At 38.6% G+C, this 24,678-nt stretch overlaps 1 protein-coding gene across 2 annotated transcripts in view; it reads right to left on the bottom strand.

Annotated features, from left to right (window-relative positions):
* Positions 1-24,678, bottom strand: part of LOC140950289 (uncharacterized) — a 402,419-nt gene that overhangs the window by 335,108 nt on the left and 42,633 nt on the right. The gene's annotated exons all lie outside the window — the stretch shown is intronic.

The raw sequence follows: 24,678 nt of genomic DNA, 5'->3' as shown, positions 1-24,678 counted from the left end.
CAAACGATTTCTCTGGACTGTTTGCGAAATACGATCCCCGACTGTGCCACTTGGAAGACACGCAGGTCACGCAGGCTAGCTAGGGAGATCTTTTAGGATTTGTATCCTCTTGTCATGAAAAAGAAGCAGATCACCGCGACACAGCGATTTTTTCACCGACTACCGCGACATAAAATTTAAACTTACCGCACACCGCTTGGACTCTGAAAACCGCAATACCGTACTTTGAAATAAAAATTACCGCAACACTGCACCAAAAATAACCCAGTAGCGCAATACCGCAAACCCTTACGGCCCCCCTCCTGTTGAAATCACTCAATTAAAAAGACCTTGCGAAACTTAGTACATTTCGCGGGTACTAAAACAAAGTAGCAATAAAGTATATCGGTCAGGTCGGTAGTCGCAGTGGCGTCATCGATTTGTGACGTCGAGCTGCAGCCTTGGTCCGTTGCTTTCAACTTTGTTCCCTCGTTCCCAAATAAATCCGGCTAATACGGAAAGAGGAAAAAGAAACTACCCGACAAGGCTGACATTAAGTGGCGTTACTAAAAAAAACCGAAATTTCACGAGGGAATTTCTAAATAGTCTATAAATATAAAAATCTCACGAGGTGTAAAGGGTCAGCAGTGAGAATAAAGGGAAACAAGCCAAGGGAAAATAATTATGATTAATAAAAAACACAACAACAAACAAAGCAGACAAAAACGGAAAAAAACGGAAAAAAAAGGACTTCGTCGGGATTCTAACCTCCACTGAGACCGCTCCTTGCAGATAAAATTACTACAGTTAAAGTATTTTCCTCTGACATAGACTCTGTTTGAAGCAATTGGAGCGACAGAATTCAAACATACCTGTAAATAAAACTAATTTAAACGCGCATTTCAAAGCTATTTCGCAGGCATTTCACTTTCGGGTTTTCACGGCCGATCGATGTAGGGAGCTGATAGAAAACAGTCTTTTATCCATCAGTAATATCGATCGGAGGGAAGGAACCAATTCATCGTGGGTTTGCCGTGTTGTAACATGAATTCAAAGTTACAGATTCCAGGGAAAAGAAAGGATTTGACGATAAAAAGACGAACTGAAACGCACTTCCGACAAACATATCACGCAACCTACAATAGTTAGGACATTTATGTCTCGATTATTTTTCGCTCTTGTTTATTTGAAGCTACTGGCCCGAATTGCTTCATTGTTCGCTGTAAAATAATTTTGCCGTCGCAAGGTAATTGCCAAAAGTATTTCTTGGTCGCCATAACGGCCGTAATGCTGATCAAGTTTCTCACTTTATGACGTCACTTAAATGCGCACACAATCGGACAAAAATATAAAAATATAAATGGGCCTACCGAGGAAATATGCCATCTCTGTTGCTGAGGTTCTTGTTATTTCCTTACTATTTTTCCCTTATGCAGGTAAGAAATTCAGAATATCGTAACTGTACCCCAGTGGAAGATATAAGTTTGATTTTGAACTTTAATATGTAGCCGACTTCAGCAAAACATTATTTAAGAATGAATCTTCAGTTCAGGAATTAATTCTCAAGAATAATTTCCTTTTGCTTAGACACTGTGGGGATATATGTTTAATGACTTCCTTTTTAGCGCAAAGAGACCGCGTTTGGCTAGTTGGTTTTCCTCGCTTTTTATCGCAGTGCATGGTTATTAGTGTAGCCGAAGGTGTTTGTTATTTCTCGAAACTTAAAATCAGGGCTGCGACGGTGCACGTGCGACACTAAAGTGCAAGGGGCAGCCACTTATTTGTTCACTCTCACTCATGTACATTTCTAATGGAAATATATGATGAATGAAGTACTTTTATTCTGACATACAGTGTATACACATATTTGTTACCAGAAGTAAGACGAATAATTAATAGTAATTCGAACCCCCCTTACTAATCAGACAATAATTAATGGTTTTGAAATTAAAACAAACCAGTGGGCCGTGACGTCTAAGTCACCACGCATATTCTTTCAGACGGCGTGACCGCAGGCTTCAGAAACGGCACATTCAGATTTTATTTAACTTCTGTGAAGTGAAGGCAGAGGGGTATTGGATCAATACCTCACCGGCTTAGCGCTCATCTATTTAGATAGTGCTTCATCTCTGTTTACTTCCGGGCGCTTTGTACCCGGTGTAACTTCTCGAATAGCCTCAATCTGCTTAGCTTGCGTTTTTTTCTTTCTTTTGTAGTTCGCAAAGTAACAGCCGCGCGAATGCTGAACCTAACTCGAAAAAGAAAATGATGGGAGAGAAAGCTGACTGCCTTCTCCCCTCATCCCCTCCCCAAACGTTTCTGTTTTGAACTCGGTGAAGCCTGTGCGCGGCTGCATCTCTTACTTTGCGAACACCACAAAAAGAGAAAACATCAAACGACGTCTGATTAATCTCACTTATTCGGGACTGTTCTTATAACCGATCTCATTCAAATTTCTTAGTTCGATTACCGAACTCAATCCAACCCAGTTGTCAGCTTACGTACTATTGCATTAAAACAGGTTTGATTTCAGAACGGTTGTGAAGATTTATTTATCCTACACACGACCCCTCAAGCTAAAAACGCCGTGACATAGGCCTAGTATAGGAGTTGCTCGCTCCGGGTTATGGGTCCTGTAAAGGTTTTGATTGATTGATTAGTATTGTTTGCTAAACTCAAGGCCCTTGGAAGGGGGGGAAGCAGGGGGCCTTGCACTCCCCACTCTTCGGCAAAATATAATAATAATAATAATAATTATTATTATTATTAATAATAATAATAATAATATTTATAATAATAATATTTGTTTATTTCCACCATTCGCAGATTTCTCTGAATTACAGGTAGGGTCAGGCAAAGACTTACAAACATTCAGTTATACATATAAATATATAAATATAAAAACATAAATATAATAAAGTAGTAACATGGTAGAAATCGCATACACATTATTACACACAATCGATATACGGCGAATATTTAACTGACACGAATTCTGAGAACCGGTCAGTTCGGCCGGGTAACACATGGCATGATGGTCCTGACCTCAGTGAATACGAGGTTTGTGACGAGATGACCCTGCTGGATATTAGGCGGTAAAGCGGGCTACCGTGCATAGTTTCCGTCACAAATTTCTTGCACGCCAGGTGGCGTCTGGCCTGTAGAGACAGAAGCCCGGAACGCGCGAGGGTGTCCTCGTAGCTCAAGTCAGGACCAAAGATGATTCGTAGGGCTCTCTTTTGCACTCTTTCTAAAGCCATGCAGAGATACTGCGGTAAATCTGCAAAAACTACCGATGCATACTATTATTATAAAAGTAAATTATAATTATCATAAAAAATGTCCCAGAATCCTTTGAGGCAAGTTTTTAAAAAGCTTTATAACTTTGACAATTTTAAACATAGAAGACTATAAGACAAAAATAAGATAACATTGCCACAAAATATCTTCGCATGTCACAACTAAGGTAATTCCGTCATCACTCACGTGAAACTGAACCACAGATTAAAAGTGGTTCATTCATTATATATTTCCATTAGAAAAGTACATAAATGAGAGTGAACAAATAAGTAGTTGCCCCTTGCAATTTAGTGACGCACCGAGTTGTCGCAGCCGTGATTTTAAGTATCGAGAAATAACAAACACCTTCGGCATCATGGGCTATTGACTCAGAGCCCATGAGGGCGGAAAGAATAATTGTTTTAGTAAAATCCAATTATTTGGTCAAAAATATCGAAACAAAACAACTTTAGCTAGCAAAACGGAATTCAGCCGCCATTATTTTGGTTTTCAAAGCCGGCGCTTTTCGCTACTAGTGGGCTATAACATATAGCCTAGTAGTAGCTCAACCAATCATAACACAGCATTAATAATATAGGCCACTAGTTGTTGTCATTTAACATTGAATAACTGAATTATAAATAACCAGAATGTCTTCCTTTATGTTATCTGACATTTTGTAAGTGGTGAGGTATAGAATGTATGAGCTGCTAAGGCGTGTCTGAAGGCACATTTTTCCAGGCGAAGCGTAGTCACTGTCGTAGTTCGTCCAGTGTTTTTGGGGCTGGATCTTTGTACGTTGTCTCGTCAAAGATAATCTAGATGGTCTCTAGGGGCTTCACATCGCGTGAGTTTGCCGACCGGTCGTCTTTTGCTATAAATTTTCCAAATCCTTCTGCACCATGTCTGCATGTGCGTCGCCTTTTTCTATTCACGGCTTTTCAACCTTTGTTGGTCATATATCTTCATACCGTTGTGCTCGAAACTTTGAAATTATGAAGTTGAGTTTTTTTTGCCTTTCTGTCTTGTAGAATTATTACGCATGTGCTTACAGCTTTTTCGATAACATTTTTTTACACATTTAAACCAAAAAAAAAACGGCCATCCACTTTTGAACACCTGTCCACTTATATCGCTCACACTTGTTCAACAGTTTAGCAATTTCTGTGACTGAATGACCAGAAGACCGTAAAAACAGATGCCTGAGCGTTAGCACAAACAGTGCAGGCCTTCATTTTCGTGAAAGAGTACAGAAAATAAAAAAAAAAACAAAACAAAACAAAACAAAACAAAAAAAAAAAACGAAAAGAAAATAGAAAAAGTACAAAATGGGCAGGAAGAATATGGCGGGAAAAAACTCGCGTTGATGCACATTTGGGGCAAAACTTCAATAATATTATAATTTCTTCAAATTTTTGTTTGAAATTGCTTTGAAAGGTTATTTTGATACATTTCTTACCTGAATCAGTTTACATTTGCCTAAATCTACAATCGGAACGAACTTTTGAAACACCCTGTAGTGTAAATTCCAACTAGTCGTCTATTATTAATGCTGCAATAAAAGTGATTGGTTGAGCTACCACTAGGCTAAATGTTATAGCCCACTAATAGCGAATAGCTCCGGCTTTTTGGCGGCAATAAGGATTTAAGTCTAGCTTTAACTAGCTAAGGTTGTTTTGTCTCGATATTTTTGACCAACTAGTTGGATTTTACTTAAACAATTATTCCTCTCGCCCTGATGGCCTCTGACTCAATAGCCCATTCGGCTTTCGGACTCATGGGCTATTAAATCAGAGCCCATTCGGGCTCGAGGAATAATTGTTAAATAATTTAAGAATCAGAAATCAGGTTAAAATTGCTATACATGGTAATACAGATCCCCTGTATTTTAGTTCTTATTTCACTTTGGGTAGTCGCTTATGGGATAATTTAGATTTATTTCATTTTTATCTAACTTCTTTCTTGCATTGTGCTAACTTCTAATTTTTAACGCATGTTCACCAATTAAATTCAGTCAAAATAATATCTTATGTTAATTATCATGAGATTTGTTATTTGAACTTCGTTTTACTTAGTGGGTTTTTAGTTGACGCACACCTCCAAAATTCAAATCTATGAGTATGTTTCACGGCAAAAAATCTCCTGTTTTCTGGTAATTTTACCAAACGGTTAATGTATTGAAAATGCCACGTTCACGATCCGTTTTCTCATTTTGGAATTCGCAAGGAAAACTCGGCGTTCACAATCCGTTAACACCAGATACTGAAAACGGCGCGTTTACCTGGAGAAAAAAGTTTTGAAACGATGGAAAACATCTCATTAACCGATGGGTGAACGTTGGTGAACATGCTGTTTCCCGGCATTTTCTAGTTGTTCGCTGCCCGAGAAAACTCACGCAGAATGACGGAAAACGCCTGTGAATTCTTTGTTTTGCCACTTGAAAACACCAGAAAACACCAAAAAACGCGATGTTAAGTCACTGGAAAACGGCGGTGAACAACGGAATACGATCCGTTCATCATGTGTTAACCGTATGTTTTCCGTGTGTTTTGCATGAATTATCCGTGCGTTAACGGTCCGGTTAACGGCAGTAAAACAAGCGTTTTCCTGGTGTTAACTGAGCCTGAAAACTATCGGATAATGGAACGAATACTCGAATTCACCGGCCAGGAAACGACGGAAAAAGAGTGGATTTTACGACCGGAAAACGCGAGAGAACTTTAGCAAAATGCCGCGTTTTCGAAAATTAACCGAGAGTTTTCCGAGACGGTGAATACCATATTTCTTGCCGTGTTTGATATATACAACAACAACTTTACTAAAAGCAATGAAATAAATTAAGAGGTAGTGTAGGTACTCCACATACGTGAACTGGTACATCTTAAGACATTTTACAAGTAAGGTTAAATAGATTTTTATATAATTACATTATACAGTATAGCATGCGATCGATCGCAGACGTATTCCCGGTCGTCGCTACCACGCGTACTAAATCAATTCAGAAACAAATAAAAAGTAAATATCCGTAAGTAGGGAGTGAAAAACCTTTAGCGAGTAAAACCTGTTTCGTGTTGAATTCCTCATTTCTCGATCTAATCTCCAAGCAAACGAGACTTACCGCCGCTGGGAGTGCGTTCTTGTTTTCTAAGTAGAATCACGGCATTTGAGAAACCTTTATTTTTACATTGAAAGTTTTGTGTCCCTTTATTTCTTTGGCGCAAAGTGTACATTTTTCTCTTCTATTTCAAGCGCATATTTAGCAATTACTCCTTGAGCCCGCATGGGCTCCGAGTCAATAGCCCATGAGGCCGAAGGCCGAATGGACTACTAACTCAGAGGCCATGAGGGCGAGAGGAATACCGTAAAATTCCGAAAATAAGCACCCGGGGCTTATATTTTTCAAAGGCCATTTTTGAGGGGCTTATTTTTGGAGGGGCTTATCTACGGAGGGAAATTTGCGTTTCAAAATCGATTGGGCTAGCCTTATAGTTGGAAGTAAATTTACCGTTTTTGCTTTGTTTTACTTTGTATTTGAGGGCACTTTTCCAAGTACAAGCCCCCGGGGGGCTTATATTTGTAGGGGCGATTTAACGGAGGGTTTTTTGCCTTACCAGTTTGGGGACCTTATATTTGGAGGGGCTTATACATGAAGGGGATTATTTTCGGAATTTTACGGTTATTGTTTTAGTAAAATCCAACTAGTTGGTCAAAATATCGAGACAAAACAACTTAAGATAGCAAAACTTGAGTCAGCCGCCATTGTTTTGGTTTTCAAAGCCGGCGCTTTTCGCGACTAGTGGGCCATAACATTTAGGCTAGTAGTAGCTCAACCAATCAGAACGCAGCATTGGTAACAGACCACTAGTTGGATTTTACTAATTTAAGTTAGCATTTTCATTGCAAAAGCTACTGTTATATTTTACAAACATAAACGAGCAGACACTGCAGGTACAAAACCAATTGTTGTCCACTTGTTCATAACGTTCACTTGTCGAAAATAACATAGATGACAGGCTACTGCAGTTTACTCACTTTTTTAGCTAACGTTTGCTACAAAATTGCTTCTTGAGAAACCCCATAATAACAGGGATTTATTTTAGAAAGATCTTCATACTGTTTGATCTCGGGGTTTTCCTCGTCTCGCTCGAGCTAGTTTTGTAAGCGTGAGAGATCCTAGTACGTGGCTTGTTTAGCGCGCGCGCGCGTCACGCACGCTGTCAACCTCACCACCCACCAAAGCCAGGGAAAAGCGCCCTGGGGACGAGGTTGGCACGCTGTTATTGGGAAAAGACGGTTTTTCACCCAGATGACAGTAGAGAGAAAAGTTTCTAAAGCAGCTCTTCTATATTCTAAGAGATAGCTTCTTGTCTTGTCAATGATAAATAAATTGAAATTATTTTTAACAAAGGTGTTGAAAGGTAGGTTTTTTGTTCACTTGAAGCCCGTTTCAGCTATCTCTTTAAAACACACTCTCCGCTGCAACAGTCCCAAATTTTTTAGATGCTTAAAAATCATGATGTTTCAAATTAATCACACTACCAGTTTTCCACTTATTTTCTGCTTTGCTTAATCTACAAAGAGGTCCGTGCCTCTCACTTGACACTTCTCTGGAATGTTTTTAACGCTACAACGACTCGTATGTATTAATGTTTATAACTTTTTTTCTCCAACCTGAATGTAAAGCGTGGTGCGAGGGAGTCCCGCTTTACACTCTTACTAAAACTACACTACCTGCTTTGCAACTGGCCAATTCGCGTGGTGTACACAGACTATTAGAGAACAGTTTATGTTGCCCTTTGCCACTAAACTAATTCCTGTCGGTTTTCCTACGTTAGGTTCGCTATATTCCACTCAGATGGTCTCGCTCAAGGATGGGGTAGGCAGGATAACCAATCTCAGATAATTTTTTCACAGGCCAGATGTTTTATTTTTCGCCGCACTGAGAACAAATTTGCGGTCTAGTTGTGTAGTCAAAACACGATACATATCAACGCCAAGAACACATCACTAATACGCTGATAGTAATTTTAGAAAAAAGAATTAGCGATTTAGTGGAGACGTAATCTGCTTAATCTTTGGTGCTTAACCTTTCGGCCAAAAATTATTAACTAAAAGCGATTTTATTGCAGGTCTATTTAGCGCTCATAACTACTGATTACCTTCATAATCTCGTCGTTTATTCACATACATGTACATTGTAACAGAAAGTGTAAACACAGGACACTAAAAGCAGTAAAACAGTAATGAATATCGTTATATCTATGACACTAAATTATGTCCTATCATTCCTAAGCTACTGTTTAATTAATAGTCACCAGTAATAAAATCAAAATAGGACCTCGGGGAGAAGTGAGTCTTTCAGATAAACCCCGGAATAAAATAAGGAGACTTGTTAATTTATTATAAGGATGAATCGATTTAACTTCTTTTCAGTGCAAGGAGTTTATGCAGTACTTACCGCCTCGGTTTATTCATTCAAATACACAAGATTTTGCATTTGCTCTGTTACAAAAGATGTCAACTGAAAAGAAGGTTTTACATTAATTAACTTGCAGGCTTTCGACAAGTAAGTACACACAATATCCAGTTGAAGGTATGGCTTAAAGAAGTTTGAACCATCACTGAAAATAACATCAAGATGGTTTTAGGGTATCATCATGTTTAACGGTTTTGAAACCATCTCCACATTGTTATTGAACTCATTCACCGAACACAATTTCGGTCCATTTCTGGTTAGTCTCGCTGTTTTTCATACCTATAACGAACTGATTATCCTTTTGCTATTTGAAACAATGATTTCTTAAGAGTAAGTTTTGAGACCTCTGGAACCTTTCAACGTTACAGATTTTACTTTTTTCGGCAACTAATAGCCGCAGTTTTGTCATGTTTGTTTGTCTTCTTGATGAGAAATGACCCGCATTACCCTCGCTTTCGAGTAACCGAGCACTCGTCCTAGGACAACTGGCCTATTGCCAACTAGACTGAGAAAACACAGCGCGCCAAGCGCCCGGGCCTCACGATTCCAAGAGAACGCTCGGTTATTAAGACTTAATGAAAATGCCGATTGAGTTTAATGGAAATCAATTCAAAGCGTGTTTCAAGATTTTTTTTATAAGAGAAATATACGATGGAATTGACCAGAAGAGACAAAATACTATTTTAATGTAAATACTTGAACTTTATTTAGAAAAATTTACTTTAATGTTAGTAGTCGAAAGCCATTTTTAAAGCCCATATTTTGGGCTTCAGCAATTAGCATAATTATAAAGTGCAACTTTAACCCTTCTTGAGCAAGCATGTATTGTTAAGCTGTTAAACGTACCGTCACAAGTTTCAGAAATAACTTAAATTACGGTATGGGGTGATGAATGTGTGACAACGATTTGGAAATCGTTACCGTTGTACTTGGTTCATGTGATTCTTGCAAGTCACCAAAGTATTCATCAGACGTAAAACAATGCTACTTGCAGTCGCATCTCCATTAAGGAGGGAGTCTGGTTAAAATCTGGGGAAATGATGTTGATGTGGGAAGGAATTATATGAAGGTAGAATCGGTATACACATAAACCGGTTTGTCCGCTAATGGGATCAGAAGCACCTTGTTGTGGTAGTGGACTATCTGGTAATTGTGTAGTAATTATTCACTTCATATTTTGATTTTTAAGGACTGTAACTTACTGGAGTGATTTTGAATTGAATGAAATATTGGCTAGATTTTAAAGAAAAATAATGCTTTTAACCAACTGCCCCTTAAGCGGCAACCCTTAATTAAGCGGCCGGTAATTCAGAGTCCCAAAATAATTGTAGAGAAGAATGGGAAATCAAACCTCTATTAAGTGGCCCGGGCCACCTTTTTGCCGCCCCAACGAGAGTTTCCCCATCGTTGTCACCTATATTAAGCGGTCATCTGGCGCTTGATTACGTTTTACTCGGTGGATTTTGACTTCATTTTAAGAATATGATAAATGAAACTACAGTTCGATATAGACTTTTACGACCAAATGTGGACCAGTAACGCTTCTTCCGCCACGCGTTTATCGTTTCAAAATAAAGGAATGTCTGCTGAAAATGATGCTGATTTATTATGAAACTCTAGGAGCTGCCAACCGCCATTAATCGCCCCCCCGCCGGTACCCAGATGGTGGTCACTTTATAGAGGTTCAGCTCTAGTGTAGTTAAGAGTGGATATGTAATTGAAATCTCCTTATGCAAGCTGCTCTATCTTCTCCATCAGTCTATTATGCAGACAAAGCTGTACGACTGCGTGGCATTTATTTGTGTCATTACCCTGTTCCTTGTGGAGCCATCAGGTAGAGTACATAGTTACTAGTGATGTTTTAAATTATGTCGCAAAACACGGCAATGATGGGGTGCAACACCCGTTTTGTTCTTAGCAAGTTTATTGAGTTTAATTCATAAATAGGGCTTTAAGGGAATCCGTCGGTAATTACCATTATTATATTAGAATCATCATTTCATGTCTAGCTAGTCGAGCCTGTTTAATTTATAATGTCCCCTTGGTTGATTTCCGGGTTTGTTGATGGGCCCACTGATCATTGCATAAGCTACAGTATGTAAAAATTGATTAAGATGTTTTTACGAGTATTTTTCTTTTTTTGATGCGCTACATTGCAAGAATAGGTTCCCTACAAAGGCCTCTATTCACGGTTAAAAATGAAACGCAGATAATTATGTCCGAGACCACATGAAATAAACTGATTACTTATTTGTTCAAGAATTTTCGTTTTAGTCTTAAATCATGCTAATTCGTGACATGCTGATTATTTTATTTTCACATTTGTTTCACCGAGCTTGAAATTTACCATCTTTCATTCTTTCACCGTACAGTACGATCTCGACATTGCTGATTCTAGCTGTATGCAGGACGCGTGTCAAATATGAACCTACTATATATATATATAGCCTAGCTCTCCATCCATGAGTTCGAATTCTCCGTAGCTCAAGTGGATTGAGAGCGCCCGCCAAGTGGTTGGGAGGTCATAGGTTCGTATCCTGTCGGGAACTTAGATTTTTTTTCTTTAGTTTGTCCCACGTTCGTGACGTGTTCATTATTTCATTTTCACATTTGTTTCACCGAGTGAAAATTTACCATCATTCATTCCTTCGTTACTTATATTATTCTAACCCCTTTCTTGCATACTGTACGCTTCATTTCATGTTCTGACATGCATTATACATTCCCTTAACAAACACAAAAAGCTAAACATTACACCCCTGTCCCGGTTTAGTTTTTTTTGACGACATATTTCTTTCAGCAGTGAAGCAATTGAAAAGTCTCTTAAAAGGTTTTTCTAGAAAAATGTTAAGGACGAAAAAGAGGTTATTAGGAAATCTCAGATCTTTAAGGCGGAGTCATCAAAGGTATTGCAACCGAATGTAATTGTCTGTCTCTCCTTTCCTTCCCGAATTTCATCTACGCAGCCAACATTTTTCACTTGAGACAAGAGAGAATGAGCTAAGAGAGCGAATACCTGTGCCCCATGAAAATTATTTGAAATCTATTTCAAGTTCGCGCCCGTGCTGCGAAGGTTATTTTTGTCTGTTGTTTTCGTGACCCAGCCACGTGGTCTACTTTCACGCCAATGTGACATGTTTCGCCACCAAACATTTGAAGTTTGACAACCGTTACAGTTATAAGGGCGCTAAAGGCTTAAGTTGTTGACATGTTTTTGATCAGCGTGTTTCGCTCACGATCCCTGGCCTATACGGGGAGGCCCCGCCCGAAAAAGAGGTACCTTTTTCAGGCTTCAGGTTTATGAATTAAGGGAAGGGATTTCACTTGTTGAAGTATATAAAACGGTTGGGAAATCTGTCATTTGGGTCTGTGGTCTAAAACGGCTAAAAGATGAATTTTATGGCTTTAAAATGTCAAGAAAACGTTCTATTTTTGTGATTGATTCCCGCTTGAAAGACAGTGCATTTACAGCAGGTAAAAGAGATGGTTCTAAACAAGGTATGTGAAAGGGGTACCATTTGACAATAGAAGATATACGAAAGGAGTACCTTTTTTGTGAAAAATGGTATATAAAAGGGTAAGGGGTTGGACCCCGGGGCGACGCTTCCCCGTATAAATTTTTGTTGAGTAACGATTATTGAATTCTGACACAACGTGAAAGCCAAAGGCAAAAGCTATCAAGCGCGAAATACGAAACCTTTATTAAGCGGCTGGCTTCAGTTGTTTATGTAAATATGCAAGATATTTTTTTCTCTTTTTTCAGGATAATGCTTGTTCAGAAACAGTACATTTGTTTTTAAGGAATATTCTTAAGAGTTTCAAACTGCATTACTTCTTCTTAAACTCTAATACTTGCGATGAATATTTTGCTGTGCGAACACAATAGATGCTTCAAGCTGTTGAATAGTAGCTATGGATGCCAGAGACTTTCAGGATGCGCGGTTTCCGGTGTCGGTCAATTCTTCATAGTGAGCGGTGTGCGTACATTTTATCTAGCGCCTTCTCAAAATTGAAATGTTTGGCAGCCAAACTTGTCATATTTGAACACCCCTTAAACCTGTTTTCTCGTTTTCTACTTTTGGATCCAAACGACGGTATCACAGCTCGCGGGTTTGCGTGAACGTCGCCCGAAAAGACTATAGCCTGCGTAGCAGGCGTCGATAGGGGAAGGGGATTTGGGAGAGACTGGGGTAAGGGACGACTGCTATAAGGACCCCTTTTTGTTCATTTCGGCGAACGCTGGCGTCTGCAAATTCCTGATTGGCTGAACGGTAATGAGTAACTTATTGACGAGCATTGGTAAGAAACGACCATGATGCAGCATCAAAGGAAATGTGTTCTATTGACCGTCTCTATTGGCATAAGCTTTGGAAGATCAAAACTACTCCAATCATGCAGGAACGTCGCGTTGAAACCCGAACTAGAACCAACTGTAGGCAGCGGATGCTCAGGAGGTTTTGTGTTTGTGTAGTGGATTTGTCCAAACACCGAGCGGTTATTCGAGGTGATTCTTGTCATCTGCAACGCCGATTTTCGCAGGCAAGAGCATCGATCGGTTACAATTGTTGGAAGAATTTTAGAACCTAGACACGCAACTTTTCTGCAAATCATATACCGCATCAGAACTTCGAAATGGTTTGTAAAGAAAGAGCTTAAGCTTCTGTAACAAGTATCCGTTGAGCTTTTTGACAAACGTATATAATTCTACTTTCATAAACTATTCAGGCTGGCGACTGTTTTGTACTTTGCGACCATCGAGTTTGATAAGGCAAGACCAAAGGTTTTTTCTGCATTAACTTGAAACTGATTGATTGTCGTGATTGCTGAGCAAGAACAGTAAAAATGTTTTACTTTGCACGATTATGACATTTTCCGGTAAACAAAGAAACTAAGTTTGGGCCATGCTGAGAAGCGGCCCCTACTTAATTGTGATGGTGACGTATTGACAGTTGATGTTACCAGATTAGTTAGGGAATTGGTGGGCAGAATTAAAAAACATTGGCTATTATAGCAGGCGCTCCCTTCCCTTTTCTTTTTTTCCCTTTCTCAGCCCCCTCCCCTCCCCTTTTTGCGCTTGCCACGCAGGCTAGAAGAGACAGTTGTCGTTCACAATTTTGTTGGTTGTTTATATACTGATGTAGCGAGGACCACATTACGCAATTTTCGTCGAGTCCGAACCGCTTTCTCCGGCAAACTCCCAAAAGCCAGGGGATCGTTTTGCTCGTCGGCCTCTACTCTGGCTAGATTTTTCTTTGTAGAAATCTTTTGACTCGTCCAAGAAAGTAACATTAAAGGGACTGTGTCACGATAGTGCGCATGTGTGAGCTGTGACAGTAGCTGATTGTCTTTGAACCAATCGGAAGCGAGTAAGATGCACCCGAGGAAATTTACATAATTCAAGATTCATTGTTCGCGAAGCGGGAGTCTTCCGGACGTTTTTGTTCGATTTTATATATCCCCATAATTCATATTTATTCTCTGGTATTCCTCAGATAAATGTTCGGGCTGATAAGAATGAGATTAACAACCCTGTCCTGCTTTGAAACAAACCTTTACCTTCGTGTATTTTTACGTACCCACGCTAGAAAACCAGTCTCCAATCCGCAATTAAAAATAATTTGAAAACAAACCTTTCTGATCTCTCTGTTTACCCTATATAAACTTAGAAATACCGGCAAATAGCTCCTGACAGGTGATCAAAACACACAGTATAGGATGAGGCAAACGTTTTGCTTAAAATGCCAGCTAAATGCGCGCTATAATAAAATAAGCCATGCCATGCGGTCGGCTAGCGTGATGACCACAGGTAACCCAGGCTCTGTGATAGTACCACAGTACGGTTCCAGTAAAATTACAGTGTTTGTATGGGGTAAAAATATCATGCTAAAATTTCTAGGAAATACTAAATAAAGATCAATAAAACTTACTCTACAGTTAATTGTTGTTGTCCTTATTGCTCCAACGAAGTTTCGTGATAATTTGCAGTAATTTGTTCAAATTCACTCTATCTACAATAATAATATACAAGGTAGGAAACACGAGGTGCCATTTTCGCCGACATGCTGTCATTCAACACAACTTTTTCCACGAAAATTCGAACTCCAACGGAAAATAAACATGCCAGGATCGTAGAAATAGGATAGCAGCAGATATAGAAACCAATGAAGCTTTCTCAGATAGAGAAACGAATCCCACAGACTTTGATAAACTCGAAGGATATAATCCAAACAGACCGAGAATATGCTCGCCGAAGCAGCTGGGCCAGATCAACGCACGGCCAGGAAAATGAGGCCTGGGCACCGTACAAAAAAAATCCTTCCTGGGAGTCCTGAGGTGACCTTTCTGGGGACCGATACATCATTTGCCCAAAGCCACCCTACCCTGCTGAAAAAATACTTAATAGAAGGCAATTGTTCTTCCCAGCCGTACCACCCTGACCTGTTATAAAGATGTTATGTCCCTCTCGAAATATATACAGCGCGTGGCGCTGGTCCTCAGAAAGTCTATCAAACATCAATGGGGCAAGGTTATAAGTGCAAGGGAAATAACAACGAAGGAGGATCTACAAAACATAAAACGAGCAAAAGATAGAAGTGAATTTTGGCTCTTACCGCGGCATTTGTACAACAAGACCAAATTCAAAGAGAGGTGTCACGATGGTTCACATATTTAACTGATAGAACGTTCAGTTGTATTGACAAGAAGTCGGCGTGTTCCGGCCGCATTAATCGCTAAATAGGTGGTTTTCACGTTACGTCATCGCCACCATACTGGTGGACGGTAAACAAAAGATCGCTCATTAGCTCGCTTTGTTTGTCCACTAGCATTTGTTCATTTCACCATTGTTATTTGTGTCTCCCGAAAACCACCTATATGTTAATCGCGCTAGTTCTTTGTTTACTGGCGCACATGCCTTTTGCATTTGTCTCAGTTATCGCAATTCATATTCTTGACATTATTTTTGACATTATTTTGTAAGCTTCACCGTTTATTTACGATAGTTTCGCTCGAGAGTTCACAGCAACAGTATCTCAGTCATCATCTACCTTTTGTTCAACCTTGTTTTTAGCCCGCCTTGTAAGTATTTTGCTTTGTTATTTCATTAGTTTCATTACTGTTATTTGCATTCCTTAGTAAAAGAAATGGGGCGCCTTGTAACTCGGCAGACTATCCTGGTTTTATTTATTCTTTTTGGCCATTTAAATTTAGGCGCGTGTGCGGGGTTTGCTCTGGCGAATTGTGATTGGCTAGGAAGAACAATTGCCTTCTATCAATTTTTTTTCCAGCAGGGGAGGGTGGCTTTGGGCAAGTGATGAATCGGTCCCTAGAAAGGTCACCTCAGGACTCCCGGGATGGAATTTTTTGTACAGTGCCCAGGCCTCATTTTCTTGGCCGCGCGTTGATCTGGCCCGGCTGCTTCGGCGAGCATATTCTCGGTCTGTTTGGATTATATCCTTCGAGTTTGTCAAAGTCTTTGGGATTCGTTTCTCTATCAGGGAAAGCTTCATTGGTTTCTTTATCTCCTGCTATCCTATTTCTACGATCCTGGCATGTTTATTTTCCGTTGGAGTTCGAATTTTCGTGGAAAAAGTTGTGTTGAATGACAGCATGTCGGCGAAAATGGCACCTCATGTTTCCTACCTTGTATATTATTATTGTAGATAAAGTGAATTTGAACAAATTACTGCAAATTATCACGAAACTTCGTTGGAGCAATAAGGACAACAAGAATTAACTGCAGAGTGAGTTTTATTGATCTTTATTTGGTATTTCCTAGAAATTTTAGCATGGTTTTTTTACCCCGTACAAACACTGTAATTTTACTGGAACCGTACTGTGGTACTATCACAGAGCCTGGGTTACCTGTGGATGACCGGAACACTCTGGTATCAATCGACTGAGCTACAGTGTTCATGCAGCTGAAAATCGTAGCAGTGTTTGAAAGCAGTTCTAAGCGCTTCAATATAAAACGCTTTCATTGCAATAGTAGCCACATAATGTAAAAGTATAAAGATTATTTTAAAAGAACAACGCAAAAAAAAAAGCATAAACTGGAGCCCATCATCACTATGGCATAAATTTCAATTGCTTATCAGCAAATAAAAAAATTCGTTCCGAGTCGTTGTGTCTGGTGTTCCGCCAAACAAACGTTATCGATTCAACACATAAAGAAACCAGACGTTAAACAGAAAATTCAGACAACAATTTATTTTTAACAGATCAATTCATAAACATCTACGCGCGTACAGAAAAGATACAAGGAACATTCCCAGTGAACTACATCAGTAAAGATCGTGCGGCCTGTTGTCATTGCTTTGTGCTACACAACTACGAATCGAGTCATAAATCGAATGCCTCTTAAAACATTTCACGTTCGATGGATTGTTTCCTCAAACTTCACACGACTTCCTGTACAACAAAAGATTGCTGGGTTTTCTCCTTCTGATTCCAGGCACTCGATAAATTAAATTGTTGCAGACAATAGGAAGTCATGTCGCAGATCAGCAACACTCGCCGCTGCGTCCCATTAGCAGTCCACGGCTGTATCGAGGAAACTCTTTTTAGCTCTCTTTACATATTTATCGTTTAAAAAATATCCGTCAAAGGTAGATCGTTGACTGGAGAACATTAATAGACAGAAATTAAAGCCAGATGACCACATTAAAGGCCACATTTGATCCGTTTGTAGGAACATTGACAACAACGAACATGGCTTCGTACGGTTCTCCTCAATGACTTCGAATTTTCTCGACAATACTTGCACAAAAAAACAAAATATGGCGTTTAAAACTTCCCAAATGGACCAAATAGCTCTTGAATACTGATATTATGGCTCTCTCGGGCGTCTCAGGGTAGATGGAAGAGGATTTCTTCACCAAAACGCCAATCTTTAAAAAACTGTTCGCCAGAACAGAAATAAAGTTACCGCACATGCGCAGAAGCGTGTCACAGTCCCTTTAAGTTTGCACTTCATGTCGCTTGCGGTGCGTGATCGCCAGTGAAATGAATTAGCCGGCAAATGTAAAATTACATAACGTCACTCTAACTGACCAGAGGCCATACCGATATTTTTTTCAATTGCCTTAAAAGTGTTTTTTTCCTTGCCTGAGCGCTATAAAGTTTTTTACCAGTAATTGGCTATGGATTGAAATTTGTGAAAATGCAGTTTTAAGTAAAATCGATATTACTATGACAACAATAAACAAATAACTTTGAAATTGATGAAAGCCGAATTTTGTGTGATCTAGACCAGCTACTGAAAATCCAACAATAGGAACTTAAAGTTTGGTGTTTAGCAAACAATCTTCGTAAGAAGTAAAAAATTCTGTATGTTTGAATTCGACTAAAATAAGAATATATTTCAAACCTTAAATTTTCAATAGCCGTGACAGATTATTTATTAGAAACGTTAAAAATGACTCAAATTATTCTTAAGTAGCGTCAAAATGCTGCTTAATATCATATTTTGATGCTAGGAAATTTTGGTGTATTTTCGTGCTTGCGATCTTGAAAACTAACCCGTTTTCTCACCACCTGTATAAGTGCAACTTCATTCAAAATTTGGACTTTTTGCGCTTATTGTATAGCTCTGAATCGACTCGAACGAATTTTTTTAAACTCTCTTCACATAATCTTCATAATGTATATAATAAGGTCTGAAACTTTCATTGATATTGATTTACTGCAACATCTTAAAGGGCAACTCTCGGGAAAATTACCCCTGTTTTTTAAGTTCTCTATGGTTTCCTAATGGCATGTAATGTCTCTCTTTGGTGAAATTTCGGATACATCTGCGAAACTTATTTTTTTTATAATTTTTCGAAAACTCGATTTTTGCCGCCATTTTGAAAAATTTGGATTTCAGGTTAGTCACGTGATTTTACGTCACACGTGTGGAACACGGATTGCCAAGTGAAGATTATAAGAGAAAAACGCACCAAATTTCTCTTGCAAATAAAGGAGAAATAGAGCCTCTACTGTCATATTAACGTTCAGGAAAAGCATTTCGATGATGGTTCCAATTTTTAAATTTACACGGGCATCAGATGCGGGTGATTTAGATTTTTTTCTGTATTTTTTTTGTTAGGGTATTTTTGAAGTCGCGTGAGACATTTATCGACCCGAGGTCAATAATTGTAAACAGCTAAGCTCCTGATCTGCTACGTATAATACAAAGAACATCTTTTCTATAGCAGATTTAAAATTCTGATACAACCATTAATGTTACCTGATGGGTGTTGATGCCCTTCATTCCTCGGAAACGACTTATAATTTTCCCTGGAAATACTCGCATCTTTGAAGAGAACTCCGTCACAGACCGCCGTACCGGCCTGATTCTACACCGCCTTTTGTGTTTTCACTTAAGTGTGTTGTTCTCTTGTCTGAAATCTGTAGGTTCCATCCATTTACCTTTGCTTCTAAACACGCGAAATAAAACTCACTTCTCGCCGAAAATTGCGATTTTATGATCATCATTTTGAATGTAGTTATTCGAGATGTGCTCTCGAGATTGTAGCGTCATTCCATTGCAAAACCTGCACACACGCTAAAATTACATGTAATGGGCCTTTTAAGGATGGAAAGAAATGAAAACAGTTCAAAAAAAGTTGATTAAAATAGGATTGCTTCATTATCTTTAGTGGTACTTTGTACCCGTCCTACCCGCGAACACTATAAAACTGCCTTGATAACCACGCGTGTCACGCTTCTTTTGCAATACTTCCCTTTGGGACTTCTCACAAGAAAGGAAAAAAAGAAATTATTAACCCGTTTTTAAATCCCCGAAGCAGTACTTTTGGAAAATTCCAAGGAGAAAAATGCGATCCATAACGGGAGTGAAAAAGGAGAAAGAACTAACCAAGGTTCCTGCAGTATGAACCTTTTTATTGAAGGTTTAGGCTCAAGCACCATAACTGAAAGTCTTTGCTGGCTATTAAGAAAATTCAAAGGCTTTAAAAAACTACATGTTGAGCCTGCAACTGAATACCCCTACACTACTTGCTGCATCCAAAGAGAGGCCCAACAGAGATGAGGCAATGGGTTCTTTCGTTAGCAGATAAAATCTTTCCAGCCTTGTCAACTAAAGAAGGACTACAATGCCCTGCAATGTTTTGATTCTTTGTAGTTTAGGCTAAGCTAGGTCACTATGCAATTAGTGACTTAGATGACCATGTACTGTATGGTCCACTTAACCTGTGACCGGTTTTCTTTATTATTATCGCCTTATCAATTAAAATATGCAAGATGGAAACAATCCATTTGTGAATTCTAATTTAAAAATGAGGATTTCCCATTATAACCTAAAGATATACAGCAATGAACAATAAACTACCATTTTATTATTAAGATATAAAGTTTCAACTTGTACATTATTTCCCAGTTAACAATCACACCTGCTGGAAAAAAAAGGGTGACATGTTATTAGTCAAACACTAATCCGCCATTATTATTCAGAAGCTGTGAGCAAATAGTCGAGAAGAATTATGTATTTCCCACACACTGACACCATTGGACTTTAAAAGACCATGTAGTCTTATAGATTTTTTAGTTCCAACAATTATTGTTGACATTGTTTGCTGGGTAGCAATCATTTTAATGGCAACAAAGTTTTTCTAGCCCAGTCTTCCAGTGGTGAGTGAGAAAATTGCATCATATTTTATATACAGTAGGGTTATTTGCAATACATGGTATATTTATTCATCTGGGCCCAGTTGTTCGAAGGCCGATTAGCGCTTAACCCGGAGTTAAATTTAACCCTGGTTTCTTTTTCTTGTGTTCAAAAGCATTTTCTGGGATAATTTTCTCTCTTATTTTTAGAGCTTCCAATCACCAACTTGTGGACAAAAAGAATTAAAACTGAATTGCTTTTTAAGCTTTCAAATCTTAGATCAAATCTCGCACTAACCCTGGGTTATCTTAACCCAGCTTTGAACAACTCGGCCCTGCACAATGGAATCCTGTGAACTCCATCTCATCCTCCAACCTTTCAGGCTAATGGAAATGAGGTCGTATGCACTTAACTGCACAGGAATCAAGGACGGTAATGTAACTCCTGTGTCCCTGCCAAGGGAGCCCCAGTATCACCTTACCAATTGCCTGTAGGCAATGTGCCTGCTTTTTTTATGATCTGATTCTTCATATGCCGAGGCACCATGCTGCTGCTTGTATTGCCATGCAGCTCGTAACACCCAGTAATTCAGACAAACTGCCTGGAATCCTGGGTGTTCCACTATGCTCCTCTAGGAGGCTCCTCCATATTTTTAACCTCAACTGCCTCCAAATATTTACGTTTTACAACAGCCACCTCTTGGAAGCAGATATTCCCCCCCCCCCCCCCCCATCCAATAGTTGTTATTTTCTTTAGTCATAAATATTGAACGTCGGTTAATGGAGGGCAACAGAACAAGTGTTGAATATTGACCTTTTCATTCTGCACCCAGAAAATTATCAAACTGCCATAAGTCAAGACAGAGAATATTATTTCAATTTTGAGCTTATTCACTCTTTAACGTTTATGGCTTCATCATACTATCTCCTGCCCATAACCACAAAATAGTTTCAAACATGTACACGTTTTCAATACTGGGTGTATTATAATAGAAGTTCCTGCAGTTATATGTCATCAAATGCAATATTATTGTAGTTAACATAACCATTGTTGTGCTCCAGACAAAAACTTAAGTGAATACGACATGTCCCAACCTCGAAAATCATATACTGGGGAGCAGAAACGTTTTATGCAAGCAGTTAGTTCACATGGGTATGGAGGTGTATCTCATCCCAACTTTAAATTGTCTTAATAATAACATCAGGATACACAGAAGCTAGAATAATAACTTCTGAACCAAATTCATTGACAGAGCAAGACACATTAAAAGTAAGTGAACGACTTGTAGGAAAACGACTGTACAGCGCCTTTCAGTTATTATGTATAACAATCTGTATAACAACAAAAGAGCATGAGCGGCTGTCAAGGGGCAAAGATATGGGAATTTATTTACGTTGCAGTCAACGAATTACGAGAGCGTAGTTATATCTTCCGATATAAATCACTGCTTTTTGTAAAACCAGGATTAAAGCAGAAATTTAAAAAAAAACTGCACTGAGACAACTTGACCAGATTATCATTTCCAGTAGTCGTTAGAAGGGGAAGGTATGCTTTCGACTACTTGTACATATGAAAACAATGATCTAAAATTATAAACACTCCTGTAAAAATGCGTGTTTAATTAGTCCTTTTCCTTTTACAATTTGAAGCATTCATAGCATTGATGAAATCAAGCGATTTACGGATCGCACTGTACACAAGAATTGTTCAAAACCATCTAGGCACTCACCATTCTTCACTATCGAGATCGCTGCGGGCGAGTGGTAGGCTCGATGTTTTCTGGCGACGCACGAACTTCATCAGCTTCGGACGATCTTCCAGGCGGCTCAAAACGCCGGGGTTGAATTTCCGTGAAGGGCTGCCCTATACTTCGCATTCTAAAAGTTTTTCTAGAACCGAATAATCGGACAAAGAGGTAGCGCTATCACTTGAAGAACTACAGTCAGCCATATTCGAGATCATCTGTTGTTCCACACCTGTGACGTCACGTCACGTGATAGACAAAATCGAAGCGTTAATGGCGGAAGTTCGAGTAAGCGGCAAATTTAAAACTTGGAATCTCGATTTCTGAGCCAAATAGATCGCTGAAGATATATTTCTTGATGGTATTACAATGAGAAAAACATTTGCAAGGTTTTTCTGAAAAATGTTGTCCTACGCGAGAGTTGCCCTTTAAAGTTTCAAGACAAAGCTATACTACGAACATGTCAAAAATCTGCGTTTCAACATTCACTGTTTTGAGGTTATGCTAATTTTTCCAAAATAATGCACACTATACATACCTCCATGACTAGTACATTTTAGTTTGAGTATTTTCAATGTTTTACATTCAAAAGATGCGATAGGTGGTGAGAAAACCGGTTAGTTTTCAAGATCGCAAGCATGAAAATACACCAAAATTTCCTAGCATCATAATATGATATTAAGCAGCATTCTGACGCTACTTAAGAATAATTTGAGTCATTTATAACGTTTTTATTAAATAATCTATCATAGCTATTGAAAACTTAAGGTTTGAAATATATTTTCGTTTTAGTCAAGGAATTCAAATATACAGAATTTTTTTATTTCTTACGGAGATTTTGAAAGGAGAGGCCTTTTGCAATCTAACAAGAGCTAAACTTTGCAAAAAATTTCTTAAGAACCCAAGGTCGCTGTTGAAAAGACTTATAAAACTTCTAAAAATAAGCTAAATCACCTAATAAGGATTGCGAATAAAACTTCTATGATCATAAACTTTCAGCCTCCAAAAATGACATAAGAACTACGTGGAAAATCCTTAATGAGGTACTTAATAAACGCAAATCTAAACTAACCTACTCCTCTTGTTTTAAAGGTAATGGTGAGCTTTTCTCAGATCCCACTTCTATTGCCATCAGCTTTAGCAAGTATTTTTCTAACATTAGTCCCAGTTTAGCAGCTAGGATCTAACCCTCCACTGCTAACTTCAGAGATTTCTTAAGCCAAACCACAGAAACACCTTTGGAATTTCAGCCTCTCGCAGCTGATGAACTTAAAGCCATAGTACATTGTTTTAACTCTTATAGAGCTTCTGGAGTGAATAATAATCCAATGAGAATCATGCATTAAACTCAGTATCGACATTATTGTTGAACCCTTAACTGAAATTATTAACGTATCTTTAGTAACTGGGTGCTTTCCTGATACCCTCAAAATCGCAAAAGTTCTCCCTATTTTTAAAACTGGTGATCCAGAAAAGCTTGAAAATTATCGGCCCATTTCCATTCTTCCAGCTTTTTCCAAACTTTACGAAAAAGTGGTTTATAATCGTATTTACAGATACTTACAAATCATTATCTTCTTTACAACAATCAGTTTGGATTTCGTTGAAATTATTCTACGTATATGGCATTGATTCAGTTGGTTAATAATGTTGTTTCTGCCATGGATAACAGAGAGTCGACTGCTGGAGTTTTCTTGGACCTTTCGAAAGCTTTTGAAACTATTGATCATCATATTTTGCTCAATAAGCTCGATCACTACGGTATTGGAGGGCATTCTCGCTTTTAATTGGGTCTCTAGCTATTTGACAACAGGAAGCAGCTTGTTCAGTTTACATCAGCATATTCCCAAACCGGAACCAATTGTATGTGGTATTCCCAAAGGATCACTTCTAAGACCTTTTTTGTCTATTATTTATATTAATGACCTCCCTAATGCATCTAATCTGTTAAAGACTTTTTTATTTTCGGATGATACTAGTTTTTTTTATTCTCATAAAGATCCTAACCAGCTCATTCGTGTCATGAATTCTGAATTATCAAAAATATCTGAATGGCTCAAAGTAAACAAATTATCACTCAATGTCGCCAAAACAAACTATATTCTTTTTCGACCCAGGCAAAAACCCATAAGTGTTAGTGATACAATTACGGTAGATAATATTGCTGTGCAACAGGCTGAAGGGACAAAGTTTCTTGGTGTTTTATTAGATCAGCATCTTTCTTGGAAATATCATATATATCATGTTGCTAAAAAAGTATCAAAGACTATAGGAATCATAAGTAAAGCTCGTTTCTTTCTTTCTTCTCAATCTTTGCTGTCCTTATACTAAGCATTGGTTTACCCGAATCTTAACTACTGAAACATTGCATGGTGCTCAACGTATCCATCCAATTTTAAAAGTCTTCTCTACCTACATAAACGCATCGTCAGAATCATTTGTGGAACTGAATTTCTTGCCGACACTGCACCTCTTTTTCGGACTCTTTAACAAAATGAATCCTTGACATTTTTAGCATCAATGCGTTCTTTGTTGCGTGTTTTATGTACTCATATCATAATAACCTCCTTCCTCATACTTTTAACACCACCT

This window comes from Porites lutea, chromosome 10, assembly GCF_958299795.1.
Source record: "Porites lutea chromosome 10, jaPorLute2.1, whole genome shotgun sequence".
Taxonomy (NCBI): Eukaryota; Metazoa; Cnidaria; class Anthozoa; order Scleractinia; family Poritidae; genus Porites; species Porites lutea.
Note: the sequence above shows the minus strand (reverse complement) of the source record. Positions and strands in the feature narration are given on the sequence as shown.